This window comes from Chiloscyllium plagiosum, chromosome 40 (genome assembly GCF_004010195.1).
Source record: "Chiloscyllium plagiosum isolate BGI_BamShark_2017 chromosome 40, ASM401019v2, whole genome shotgun sequence".
NCBI lineage: Eukaryota > Metazoa > Chordata > Chondrichthyes > Orectolobiformes > Hemiscylliidae > Chiloscyllium > Chiloscyllium plagiosum.
This window is the reverse complement of record NC_057749.1, coordinates 13,819,860-13,832,204: the sequence shown is the minus strand read 5'-3', so window position 1 is coordinate 13,832,204 and position 12,345 is coordinate 13,819,860. Positions and strand designations below refer to the sequence as shown.

Below are 12,345 nucleotides of genomic sequence, written 5' to 3'. Positions count from 1 at the left end.
ATGTAGTATGTTTCCCTACTAAGACAAACATTAGAGGACTTCTAATTGTAAACCATTTTGCATTATCCACCACGCAATATTCTAGCTCTAGAGTTTTTACTGTGTAAATTTTAAAGAATTTTCTGGCAGTGTACATGAAGCATTCATTCATTAACATGTGGTCTGCCCAAAGGCAGTTCCTTGGCTCATTGTCTGATAATGCTTCATCCTGAGCTATTTTTCTTGGCAGTTGTTTGTCAGTGGTAATTTGGCGTTGCCTTTCACTCTGAGGCACTGAGTAAGAAGGCAAGATCTAAGTCTACCTCAGCCAATGCAGGGATTAATTAGGGATTAATCTGAATCACATACTAGCTAACTGTTTTTCCCTGCACTGTGGAGGAAAGAATTAGCTCCCTAATCAATGTCAAGTGAATCATTCTCTGTGGATAAAACAAACAACTTTCCAGGGATAGCAGTAAATCAGGAGATGGAATGAAGGAAGAAACTTTGTAAAATTATAATTAATGGTAAGGTCCTAAGAAGTGTTGCTGAACAAAGAAACAGTGGAGTGCTGGTTCATGGCTCCTTGAAGGTAGAGTCGCAGTAGATAGGATAGTGAAGAAGGCATTTGGTATGCTTTTCTTTATTGAGTAGAAGAGTTGGGAAGTCTGTTGTGGTTATACAGGCCATTTTTGGAATATTGCCTGCAATTCTGGTCTCCTTCCTATCAGAAGGATGTTGTGAAACTTGAAAGGGTTCAGAAAAGGTTTACAAGGATATTGCCAGCGTTGGAGGATTTGAGCTGTAGGGAGAGGCTGAATAGGCTGGAGCTGTTTTCCTTTGAGCGTTGGAGGCTGAGAGGTGACCTCATAGAGGTTATAAAATCATGAAGGACATGGATAGGATAAATAGACAAAGTCTGTTCCATGGGGTGGGGAAGTCCAGAACTAGAGGGCATAGTTTTAGGGCGAGAGGGGAAAGAGATAAGAGACCTGAGGGGCAACCTTTTCACGCAGAGGGTGGTGCTTGTAAGAAATGAGCTGCCAGAGGAAGTGATGGAGGCTAGTACAATTGCAACATTTAAAAGGCATCTGGATGGGCATATGTATAGGATGGGTTTAGAGGGATATGGGCCACGTGCTGGCAAATGGGACTGGATTGGGTTCGGATATCTGGTCAGCGTGGACTTGTTGGACTGAAGGGTCTGTTTCCGTGCTGTCCATCTCTATGACCAATGAGGTCATGATACTGAACTAACTGATGAAGCTGGAGGTTGACAAGTCTCTGGGTTCCAGATTCACTTCACTTCATCCTAAAGTATTAAAAGTAGTGGCAAATGAGTTAATAGATGCATTGGTGTTAATTTTCCAAAATTCCCTTGATTCAGGCAAAGTTTCATTACACTGGAAAGCAGCAATACAATCTCTTTTATTCAAGGAGGAAGGGAGAAAGAAAACTGTACACCAGTTAGCTTGATATCTCTCATCGGGGGAAGTGTTAAAATCAATTATTCAGCAGGTTATCCCTGCAGACTTAGAAAAAACAGGGTAATTGGGAAGATTCAGCATTGTTTTGGGGGGAGTTCATCTTTACCCAATTTGTTAAAGCTCATTGAAGAAAGAGCATGTGTTTTGGATAAAGCGGAGCCAGTAGGTGTAATTGGATTCATGGACCTAATATTAAAAAAACGACTCTGTACTGACAGCCAGACTTCTCCGACCTGCACAAGCCTGCACAAAGCACTATGTAGGACAAACAGGCAGACAACTAGCAATTGACATTCATGAACAACAACTTGCCACTAAATGCCACGACCAGCTGTCCTTAGTAGCCATACACACAAATGACAAGGACCACAAATTCGACTGGGACCACACAACGATCATCGAGCGAGCTAAACATAAGACATCCAGAGAATTTTGAGAAGCATGGCATTCATCCACGGACTCCCATCAACAAACACGTAGACCTCGACTCAATATACCGGCCACTACAACAAACAACCGGAACCGGCAAACGGAAGCAGCCGGAATGGAACCAAATAAATTCCAGAAGAGACATTACAGCAGCTCTTCATAGGAGGCTCAAAAGCATTGACTAGGTCACCTAGACAGGGGGTGAAACGTCTGCAAATCAACTTCCAAGCTCGACGAAAATACCCACAACTGCGACAGATGTAACTGGATTTCAGAAGGCATTTGATAAGATGCCACATCAAAGGTAATTGGGGAAATAAAAAATAATGGCATACAAGGTAACATATTAGCATAGATAAATGTTCACTGCTAGTCAGCTAGTATGTGTATAGATGGGTCTGTTTGATTGGCATGAGGTGACAGGGGTCTCTGCTGATCCTACTGTTTGTTTTAATAGTTTATATCAATAATTTAGATGAGAGGAATGAAGGCATGGTAGCTAAATACACAGACAACATCAAGATAAATAGGAAAATATGTTATGAAAAAGACAAACTGTTTGCAAAGAGATATAGAAAGATTCATTGAGTGGACCAAAATCTGACAAATGGAGTACATTGTGGAAAAATGTCACTTTGGTAGGAAGGATGTAAAAGCAGAGTATTAATCAGAGAGTGACTGCAGAAATCCAAAGTGCAGTTGGATTTAGGAGTTGTGCATGAGTCACTAAAATTTAGTATGTGTGTACAGCACCCAAGTAGGAAGGTTGATAGGATGCTATCTGTTATGAAAGGAATTAAACATAAAAGTAGTCATTATGCTTTAAGTGTACAGGATGTTGGTGAGACCACACCAAATACTGTGTGCATTTTTGGTCTCCTTATGTTAGGAAGGATCTAAATGTGTTGAAGATGGTTCAGAGGAGGTTTATTTAATTGATACTTGGAATAAGTAGGTTGTTCTATGAGGATAGATTGAACAGACTGGACATATTTCCATTGGTGTTTACAAGAATGAGGGGTGATTTGATTGAGACATGCATGATCCTGAATGACGTTGACAAGGTGCAAGTGCAAAATATGTTTCCTCTTGTGGGTGATTGAGTTTTATTGAGGCAGAAGCAGGTGAATTCTTATTGGGCAAAAAATTGAAGGTTATCGAAGATGATTAGGAATGTACAATTCAAAACACAAACAGATCAGACTTGCTCTGGTTGAATGGTGTAGCAGACTTCAGGGGCTGAGTTGTCCACTTTGACTCTAATTTCACATGTTTGTATGGCTTGGTGAGCTGAACTGTTCATTTCAGTGACAATGCTGTGACCCACTCTGGAATATATCTGTGCATGATGTTAGATCAAATCATGATTGGGCTTGACTGTGATGCCTACCACATTCAAATAGACTGCTAGCTGATAGTAAGATTGTACATGATAATTGGATAAGAAATGAATGGCTTCACCATGCATGCCAATGCCCATTTGCAGTAATTAGCATTCTTACAGATGAAATGTACAGATATATTTTCTCTAAGCAGCACTTTCATATCAACCAAAATATTCTTATAATGAATCCCTGTCCTGGTTCATCTTCCTCTCTTTAACCAGGCATTTTATTTTTAAATAAACCACTTTCAGTGTTGATGTCCCTTTAAGTGAAGAGTTTCATCAGCTAGCTGCTTAATCTATTTACTAAATAGAAAAATGTTTAATAAAAGAATCTTAAATTATTGTGAAATCAAAAGTGTGTACCTAAAATGATTTGATATAAAAGAATTACATACAACCTTTCAGTGAGGATAAAACATCTGTTGCCATTCCTACATTAATATTAAAATTAGTTCAATGCAGCAGACAGAGATCAGATACGACCCATTGATGGCTTGTTTTATGTGCTTTTTGGTGTTTACATTAGTTTATGAAAAATGTAGGTCATTTTGACCCCTTGCTCCTAAAACCGGGAGACCAGCCGAAGATTTAGAGGGTCATGCCTTGACCTTCAGTCCTGCAGGAACTATCTCATGGCTCAGCAAATGAAAAAAAGCACGCCATAGATTTTTCTTATGAGATTAGGTTTGTCTTTAGAGCTGAACTTGGGCTCCTTCATTAACTGGCACCATTTGTAAATGATTGAGTGAATGAAATGCATCCACTGTGAATAAATGTTTTGAGTGCATCAGCTGTTTGCAGGGAAAAGCCTGGCTGGTACAGACTGTTTGTTTGAGTAGGAACAGAACACATAGCACCATGTATTTTTGAACTATAGTTCCCCCCTGCCCTGCTTAAAATAATATTTTCTGGTTATGTCAAGCAAGAATGAAGGCAAATAATTTTGTAGTTTTAGTGTGAGTGTATAAAAGAGATTTTCCTTATCCTTCTAAACAAGAGCTTAACATATGCGCATTATACACCTGTGATATAATAGCCAAGATTCAAAATACCATGCCCTTATCCTTTAATGAAGAGTCCTAAAATCTCTCCTCCTTTCCATTGCTTCATTCTTCCTTACCTTATTTATCTCTTTTTGTCTCTTCACTTGTTAAGGGGCTTGATGCACTTTCATTATGTAGGGAGCACTATAATCAATGTAAATTGTTAATGGTTGCTGGCAAAATCTGGCATTCTCCTAGACTTTGTGCATTGCTGCACAACTATCACTGTAGCAGAATTCACTGATGAAAACATGGCTGCCAGACAAAAAGCTGTTTGTGCTCTTCTGAATTTCCACAATGTACTTGTCAATCCCGTTAAGGGCAATAAGTAATGTTTGGTTGAATGTTGTGCAGGTTTACTTTCCTCACTACACAAAGTTGAAAATGTAAAACCTGGGCTTCACAAAAAGTTTAAATTTCATCTCTTTCAAATGCTTTCATCATCTTAGATGTTTGTTTCTCAGTGTATGTCTTTGTAATACTGCTCAAGTTTGGTTTGATTTGATTGATTGATTGTCACGTGTACCTAAGTATAGTGAAAAGCTTTGTTTATGAGCTGTATAGGCAGATCATAGTAAGCAAGGGCTTACACCTCATAGGGTGAAAAGAAAAATTTGACAGAGGCATGCAAGTTACATCGCACAGGTCGTGTGCTAGGCAAGATCAGCATTAGCGAAATCAATTTTATTTGAATTTAGAGAGTCCATTTATCAGTGTGCGTTCCAGCTTCTGACTCTTCAACCTGATGGAAGAGATTGAAGGAGAACATTGCCAGGGTGCGATGGATCGTTGATGATGTTGGCAGCCTTCCCGTGTCAACAGGCCATGTATATGGAGTCTATGGATGGAAAGTTGGCTTCCGTGATAGTCTGAGCTATGCATACAACCGTCTGTAGTTTCTTACAGTCCTGGTTAGACCATTTGCCATTATGCACCCAGACAGTATGCTTTCAATTGTGCGTCTGTAAACGTTGGTGATGCACTTTTGGACATGCCAAATTTCCTGAGCCACCTGAGGAGGAAGAGGCGTTGTTGTGCCTTCTTGACAGTTGCATTTACGTGGGAAGTGCAGGACAGGTTGTTGGTTATCGTCACTCCTGAGAATTTGCCATTCTCCACCCTCTTAACCTCAGCTCTGTTGATGTAGATGGGGGTATGTTCTCCTCCCTTCTTTCTGAGTCAATGATCAGTTCTTTAGAATAGCTGACATGAAGGGAGAGGTTGTTCTCGTTGCACCACGTCACCAAGCCCTCTATCTCCTTTCTGTATTCTGACTCATTGTTATTTGGTATCCATCCAACCACAGTGGTGTCATCAGCAAACTTGTAGATGGCTTTCATTCAGAATTTAGCAAGGCAGTCGTGGGCCTACAGGGAGTTCTGGGAGAATGCATCCTTGGGGGACTCCATTGTTGAGTTATCATGCAATTATCTGACTTCACTGATTGCAGGCTGTAAGTCAGAAAGCTGAGGATCGAGTTGCAGAAGGTGCAGCTGAGACCTAGGTGTCAGAGTTTTGAGATCGGTCTGGAGAGGATAATGGTGTTGAAGGCAGAACTGTAGTCGATGAGCAGGAGTCTGACATGGATGACCTAGTTGTCCAGATGTTCCAGGAATGAGTGCAGGGCTAGGGAAATGGCAGATGCTATGGACCTGTTACATCAGTAAGCAAATTGTAGAGGATTGAAGCAGGCTGGGAGATCAAAGTTGATGTGGGCCATGACCGACCTCTTGAAGCACTATTGCTATTGGTGAGGAGAGTGTAGACATCTTTTGGATCTTTAAATTTATAACACACTATGAAGCTTCCAATGAAATCACAAATTTGAAAATGAAGCTGAAGACCCTTTGTGAATTTTGGAATAAATCCTTTCAAATTATCAACCCTTGGCTAGGAAGAAGTAGCTAGTCATTCTGTTTTTCATCTGGTCCTCAATTCGGGAATGATGACTGGTAAGGGTTATGGATATCTGTATGAGTCTTCACGTGATTGATAGCAATGTTCCCTCTGGCTGTGTAGTCATGCAGCTGTTCAAGATTTTGCACACACCAATTAAAATGCTGATGCATTGACTTTGAGTTGTGAAGGAGTTGCCCTGTTTGGACCTCAAAGGTCTGCACAGCGGCAGGAAAGGTTACAGACTGATTTTTGACATGCACATATTTGGGCACACGGATCTACTGATCAGCCAGGATTCTTGTCCAGTGAGCCCCAGTGAATGGGATATATTTGTGGATGTTAAGTGAGATTAGGATCAAGCATTGCTGCAGTGGCCTAGCAAATTGAATTACCTGCTACGTCACTGTGTAGATTCACACCTGTATATGAGAGTGGTGTTCCACAGAATGTCAATACTCCTGAATGCGTCCAGGAGAGGCAACATGGTGGCTCGGTGGTTAGCATTGCTGCCTTACAGCACCTGGGGCCCATATTCAATTACAGCTTCCAGCAGCAGTCTGTATGGAGTTTGCACATTCTCACCATGTCTGGTTTCCTCCCACAGTCCAAAGATGTGCAGGTTAGGTGGATTGGCCATTCCAAATTGCTGATAATATCCAGGGATATGCAAACTAAGTAGATTAACCATGGGAAGTGCAGGGATACGGTAAGGGGGGGTGGATCAGGTGTGATGCTTTTCATGGGGGTGGTATGGACTCAATGGGCTGAATGGCCTACTTTCACGCTGTAAGGGTTCGATGATTATCTGCGATACTGTTTTTATATATTGCTCACCCTAAAATATTTTTTTTTGTCAGTATTTAGTATAAGCCTGTCTTTAATACTTATGAAAAAAGAACTACTAAGTTACTTGTCTCAGGGGTGGCGGGGAGGGGACAATAAAGAAAGTTTATGATTCACTACTGTTGAATACTAAACCAACTAAAGTGACTTGAGTGGAAGTATCGTACTGTTCCTGGACAAAAGTGAACAGCATTGTCACTCTGAGTATAATTATGCCTGGATTTGACAAGTGAATCTCAAAATATATTTTTAGAAAAATTCTCCCTCTCAGTCTTTGGGAAAAAGGGAACTTCTAATTACCGTAAATGTTGATGGCTCCTTTATCTGCTTGTGACTATCACATGAGACGTGGTGGTCGGCTAGGATGACAGTGTCTGGGGCTGGTTCAGAAATAAGGTTGCTCTTTGAACTGTTCCTCTCAAACCATGTAGAACATATCAAAACTAATTTTCTGAAATATTATAAAAGGCAACTGCATGAAGCAGCGCATTAGAAGTAACAGGAATGGTGTTGTGTTTGTACTGGACCTGGGGCAAGACTGCAGGAATCCATTAAACATTGAACTACCTTTTTAACTAATAACTGTTGACTGTCTCATGTTCTATACAATGCATTTATTATGGTAAAAAATGTAACTTGAATGTAGTGTCATAAACTTGCCTATAGAAAAGTGCAGGGAGCACTCAGGACATCTCATTTCATGTTAATGCTCCCATTATTGGTCTATAATCAATGTCAAGAAATGGGTTACAGCAGCTGGCTCAATTTGTTTGTATAATCTTGAAATTGTATTTCAAACATTTCCCTTAATAGAGTAGTTTCAACTTGGAACTTCTCACCACCTAAGATCACCCATCATATTTCAGGTACAACAAATAAAGGACCTGTCAGAATGTTAGTACGCACAATGTGATTATTAACTGCCTATAAAGCAATTGTTAAAAACATGTTATATAGTTTATTTTGTATTCAATTTGTGCTATTGGGGGAGTTATCTTACTTGCAAGCAGACCCAGATGCTGCCTTGCTGGCAGACTGAGACCTCTGCTTTTAATAGGATAGCCAAGAAACTCAGTGGGTATTCTGTCATATTATTATTTTGTTGGGGAGGGGGCATAAATGAAGGGACAAGTCATGATGAATTGAATGTTATCAGCTCTCCTTGGCAGCTTTGTGATCTCACTGACCGCTAATATTTATAACCAGAAACCATTTAGCCAGAGCTGTTTGAAGAGTAATATATTGTCTAGCAATTGCACCAAGTTTAACCCCTATCTTTATAAAACTGTCAGTGCGTGAGACTACAATATCTGATCTTGGATATAAACTGATGAAGCCTATGTGTCGAGCGAAAAGAACAGGAAAGAAAATTGGGAGAAGCCCATCATGTGTGGGTATACAATTTCTGTGCTAAAAAGTATATTTTGGTTCTTAATACTTCACTGAATTAATAATCCATCATGATGACTTGTGTTAACAAGAATAAAGTAAAAATATTGTTCCAGAGCGCGTTGTTAACTTAGTAATGTTTTGTCAAGTGTCACTGTCCCAGGAAATATCATGTTGTAACAGTGTGATGGAAGCCAGGCTTGTGGTTGCAGTTCCTTGCATGTTGAGCTCCTGCTTAAGCACATACTCTAAACAGTCACCAATTGGAAACCAGGCATTTCCTCCATAAGAACAGAACACTCTTGTGATAGAAGTCTCTGCCTTTAACTTATTTAATTTGATGTAGCTAGGATTACAACAGTGTTTTTTTTTATATAGAACAGAGAAACCAGCTGATAGATTCCCTCGGATCTCTGGCATAATCTGTGTAGGTTGACTATGAAGTGATTTCTGGCAAACTTTGTGTGTGAATATAATCTGGTTAAAATGAAAATATGAAAAGCAATTGCATGATTTTCTCCCATTGCTAATGTCGTGGTAGCCCGACTGCTGAAAGAGAATTGTTTGAACTGCAATCATTTATATTCTAATACTGGAAATGTACTATTGTTCTATTTTGTATTTAATCAAACCATTAAAGTAGGTTAGCATAAATAGAATTCAATCAGAAAAATCTAGCATATGGCACCATAAACTATGATTAGCTTTACAAACCAATCTTAAAGACTGGAAAAAATTCAGTTTCATCCTTTTAATAAGTTATCCCACTTTGATAATGTGGCTTAATATCTTGTCTGTATCTTCACTTTACTCTTCACATTTTACTTCTAAATGAATCCAGAGATCAACTTTGATCTACATGCAGCAGTTTAATAGTGGAGTTTTTATAAATTGCAAGAAAACATGGTGGATATCCTGTGTGTACTCCAATGAGTTGTTTTTTGCTGTAGTTTACACCCAGACCACACTAACCCAACCACAACACTCAGTACATTTGCTTCTGACATCTGTCATCCAGCTATTTATACAATTAAAGGTATTAAGAGAGAGCTTGGGATGTAACGCCACTTTTTAAATCAACTGCAGATCTATTGGATCTGTTTAATAGGGCTCTTCCAATAACACTGCAGATATCAATTTCTTAAAGTATTTGCTTTCTTGGGTGGTGAAAAGGAATGAAACTGCACTAATTTCAATTCTAGAAATATCCCATAGGTAATCTAAGCACAGGTAGTGTCCCTGTGACAGGTGGAGCAACAAATTAACCAGGCAATGGGCATGAAGGAGCAGCTGGTCATTTTATGATTATGGCAAATTACTTACTATTGACAAGTTTAAAAGAATATTATTGAAATAGGGCATCTGAAGAAGACATATGGGATGGTTCTAGGCAGGATTTTTATAAGTAATTTCTGTGGAAAGAACAATTCAGAATATTCCATTAGCTTTAACCATTGTTTTTACTTTTGCAATATTATGGTACCAGACATGTAATAGACAGACCAGAAGATCTTTAAGGAAGTAATGTTGGAAAATAATACCCCCCTCCGTGCCCAATAGTTTTGAATGCTGACAGAAAGGAAAGACAGATGTCTTTTATTGCATATTCTCGCATCTCTCAGAAATATCCCAAAACACTTCCCATGTGAGAGTAACTTGGAAGTGCCAGCATTGTTATTAGGTAAAAGTAAGCGGTTAACTCGTGCAAAGGAAAGTCTCAGGATTTTAGGAGAACATTGATTCTTCAAATAATGCTGCAGGATCTAAAATATCTACAGAAATGGTATTAAATATTTTATCCTAAGGACTGCTACTACTCACGAGTATTAATCCTATAGTGTTCTGTAATGTTGAAAACCAGATAAAGGTGTACACGCAGAGGCTGGTTAAGAGGGACTTTGGTAAGCAATAAAGGTAAAGCCACTATATTTCTCCTGACCATAGTCTGCACTCTCATTAAATAGAGATGACTGGTGGTAGTTTAACCTGAGGGTCATCATGCCTGAGGCGGAGGAAGAGGTTGAGAAGGAGGGTCCGTTGTGCGAACTTCAGCTGGTGTGGGGAATTGAATCCATTCTGTTAACAACATTCTGCATTGTATACCAGCTGTCTAGTTAACTGACGTAAGAACAGAATGCCCAACACAGGAATCCAAAATAGTATGTAGCTTATATGCAGTAGCTGAACCTGTCATAGGGAGAACACTGAAAGTAGTGTCTGTTACAGACCTTTCTCTAACATCAAAGTTTGTGACCAAAACGCAACTTTTGTGCAGCTCTGTATGCACACTCTTGCATCTGTGCAATTATTTATGTTCAGATTATGATGCAATGCACGTGATAAATAGGACAAATTCAAAGCGTGGCATAGGATAACTGTTGCCACGGGATATTTGTCAGCGTGAACGTCCCATAATTATATGCTTTTGCATTTCCCCTTCTCTTCCAGTTTCCAATGCCCCTCAGCCCTCCCACAAAGTCACCATCACCTGATTACTATTCCCTGTAAACCCTGAAAGGATAATCGTATGCTATTTCTTGAAATCTTGACCATGGAGTTGTGCCATGGACTTCATGTTCTTATGTGTCTTTACTCTGAATTAATGAGATGAACTATATGCACTTGATGATGTGATGTGTCCCAGCCTGCAGTTAAACTCAGTCTGGTGACAGGGTCATGGTCTCGTAGGGTCACATGAAGGGCGTGATCCTTCTGTCGGCTTATTAAAAAGAGCTGTTAAACCTGACACTGGTCATTAGCTTTGTGACATACTGCCATGTTTTTCACTGTAATGCTCGGTTTGCCCCCGTTTCTCACCAATCAATACTGTAAAGTGTGAGTGATACGTTGAGGATATTTTCAATGAATTACAGGGTAATGATTCAATCATAGCGTTCAGATTGCGTCAAAAACAGCAGGGGAAAAGCACGAGTGGGTTGTTATCCCTCTGATACTGTATTAAATTCACCTGAGTTAGTTAATATAGTCACATTTTCTCCAGGGCTTGATGCTGAAAATCCTAATCACTGCTGTAATGGGGTTACCATGGTATTAGCATTTTATTAATGACAAACCTTGGAACAGAGAAAACTTGTATATTAGTAAATTTGCATGTTAAATTGAGCTGTGCTGTGTTCTAGAAAGCATTGTGTGTTATTTTCCAGTGTGATATGAACATAGGAGAAAGAGACTAGAACAGTAAGTGGCTTTGAGAATGCTTTATTGTCATAGGAGCTGTCCTGTCCCACTGGTTGAGGTGACTGTTGAAGATCTTAGAACATAGAACGATACAGCACAGACCAGGCCCTTCGGCCCACGATGTTGTGCCGAACATTTGTCCTAGCTTAAGCACCCATCCATGTACCTATCCAATTGCCGCTTAAAGGTCGCCAATGATTCTGACTCTGCCACTCCCACAACCAGCGCATTCCATGCTCCCACCACTCTCTGGGTAAAGAACCTACCCCTGACATCTCCCCTATACCTTCCACCCTTCACCTTAAATTTATGTCCCCTTGTAACACTCTGTTGTACCCGGGGAAAAAGTTTCTGATTGTCTACTCTATCTATTCCCCTGATCATCTTATACACCTCTATCAAGTCACCCCTCATCTTTCTCCGTTCCAATGAGAAAAGGCCTGGCACGCTCAACCTATCCTCGTACGACCTATTCTCCATCCCAGGCAACATCCTGGAAAATCTTCTCTGCACCCTCTCCAAAGCTTCCACATCTTTCCTAAAGTGAGGCGACCAGAACTGCACACAGTACGCCAACTGTGGCCTAACCAAAGTGCTGTACAGCTGCAACATCACTTCACGACTCTCGAATTCAATCCCTCTGCTAATGGACGCTAATACACCATAGGCCTTCTTACAAGCTCTAACCACC

General features: G+C 40.0%; 1 protein-coding gene across 6 annotated transcripts in view; it reads left to right on the top strand.

Moving 5' to 3' along the window:
* Positions 1–12,345, top strand: part of scaper (S-phase cyclin A-associated protein in the ER) — a 311,736-nt gene that overhangs the window by 121,968 nt on the left and 177,423 nt on the right. The gene's annotated exons all lie outside the window — the stretch shown is intronic.